The sequence below is a fragment of the Priapulus caudatus genome, unplaced genomic scaffold, assembly GCF_000485595.1.
Source record: "Priapulus caudatus unplaced genomic scaffold, Priapulus_caudatus-5.0.1 Scaffold1921, whole genome shotgun sequence".
Classification (NCBI taxonomy): domain Eukaryota; kingdom Metazoa; phylum Priapulida; class Priapulimorpha; order Priapulimorphida; family Priapulidae; genus Priapulus; species Priapulus caudatus.
In genome coordinates, this window is record NW_014578982.1 from 28,501 (window position 1) to 31,000 (window position 2,500).

Genomic DNA, 2,500 nt, shown 5'->3' on the forward strand with positions numbered 1-2,500 from the left:
GAGAGAGAGAGAGAGCGAGAGAGCGAGAGAGAAAGAGAGAGAGAGAGAGAGAGAGAGAGAGAGAGAGAAAGACAGAGAGAGCGGACGAGAGAAACAGAGAAACAGAGAGCGAGAGAAGGCAGGCATCTCGTTGATCATACCTGACAGCCGGCGCGTCCACACTGCCGCCGCTGAGTGCCGTCGCTCGCGAAGCGCGCAGCTAAACAAGTTAACGCTGCGAGCTAATGTCATTATCAGCCAACGCTGCGGAATAATCACAGAATAATAGCAGGCAAGGAATAATACTGCGGCAGTATGCTGCGGAGACGACGTGTAACGCGTGTGTTTTATGTTTTACAGATCGTGAGTCCGGCAGGTAGAGTCGGGTCGAGTGTTTGTACCTGAAGGCGGAGGTGGGAGAAGGAGCCGTCAAGGGGCTAGAGTCAGCGAGAGAAAGAGACACAGAGAGAGACGGAGAGAGAGAAAGAGAGCGGCAGTGGCAGCGAGAGAAAGAGATATACGCGACGAGAGAGTGAGAACGATTGAAATAGAGTGTGAGTGAGACACACATACACACACTCACAGAGAGAGAGAGAGGTGGGAAAAAGAGGTAAAGAAAGACTGAAAGCGAGAGAGAGAGAGAGAGAGAGAGAGAGAGAGAGACAGAAAGAAAGAAAGAGAGGGAGAGAGAGAGACAGGAAGAGAGGGAAAAAGAGAGAGAGACGGAGAGACAGAAAGAGAGAGAGAGAGAGAGAGCGCCACCCACCCAGACACACGCGTCGGCGACGCGTCAACACCGTCGTCCGCGTCCGACATGAACTCTCCCGCTCCGAGCCTCGAGAGCAGCAGTCACCGCTCCTCCCGCTCCAGCCCCAAGAACCACGCCCGCGCCCCGCCCCCCGACCGCGGCGCCCTCTCCTGCCGCGACATCTCGTCGCGCGACCTCCCTCTTCAGCGCGGCTCGCCAAAATCCGGCGGCGGCGGCGGGGGGGAGGCTCGGCGGGGGGACGTCGTCTCCCGGTGCGCGGCGGAAGGAGGAGGTCGCGTTGGCGGCGGGGAGGCCCGGCGGGGGGACGGCGTATCCAGGTGCGCGGCGGAGGGAGGTGGTCGCGGTGGCGGGGGGGCGCCGCAGGTGACGACGATGCTGTCCGGCGAGTGGGAGGTGAGGGAGGAGATGCGGCTGCGGGAGCTGGAGGAGGCGCGGGCGCGCGCCGCGCAGATGGAGAAGACGATGCGCTGGTGGTCGGACTGCACGGCGAACTGGCGCGAGAAGTGGTCGAAGGTGAGGTGCCTCCCTTTCTTCCCTGTTGCTCCGTTTGCCCTCGCTTCCTCTCTCCTTCTTCCCTGCCGCTCCTCCTTCCCCTCCCCCTCGCTTCCTCTCTCCCTCGCTTTATTTAGCATCATTAGATACAACAATTCGAATATGTTGAAGGTGAGCTTCCTCCCTCGCTCTGCACATTACATAATATTACTCTATACGTTATATATAACACATTATATAATTCATTATATAATATACACTAGTGAGTGTGTGTGTGTGTGTGTGTGTGAGAGAGAGAGAGAGCGAGAGAGGACAGATGAAAGGATAGACGGCAGCAGTGCATATATATTTATATTATTTTATATTTTCGGCAATCAGCAGAGCGTCCCGTTGCGCAATCATGCGTGTACGCGAGTCGCGCGATCACAGTGGATGTCCGGATGCGTAGCCTGGAGGCTAGGCGACCGGTTCCGGACGCGTAGCCACTGCGTAATAATTAATGATGATAACGATTGATGATGATAATGACGAAGATGCTTTACTGTGCTGTTATTTAGATCTCAGCCAATATTTTAGCTCCATCTTGGCTAACTTTAATCGAAAAACGACCAACAGCTTGCCTAAGTTGCCTACTAGTCTGCATTATCTTAGAATAGGACATGTATCGACTGTCAGTTACCTGAGACAAATCAATCAGGACTTAACATTTAAACAACTGACTTTTCTTCTAGAGATGGGCCTTTCTACTGGTAAATTGATTATCAAATTATACAATAGCTTTTCATAGCTTAACATGCTTTCTTGTACTAGTAGTTCTCTTCATAAAAGTTGCACAGCATAACAACACTAGACAGAGTGCACTTACGGAGTGCATACCTCCGCCAGCGACATACGCCATACGCCATATGCCTCACGAACACGAATAACCCTCGATATACGCCAGCGTACTGACATGTACACGCTCCCATGTAACATGTATGTGTTAGGAGCTGGCTCGCTGGGCTCGCTGGCTTGCTGACTTGTTGGCTCGCTGGGTGATATCGATCGACCGCCGCGCTAATATCAATCACGCGAACACACGAGAGCGAAAACATAACCTCCTCCAACTCCGTTGGGCGGAGGTAATAAGGCTAATTGAACTGCTAATACAAAATCATCTTCACAACCTATTCCAGCTGATAAGTGCGTTGCCACTTTGACTATTCCGGCAACATGTCTGCCTGTCCCGGGGAAAAACTGTTAACCTCAGCCCTCACATCT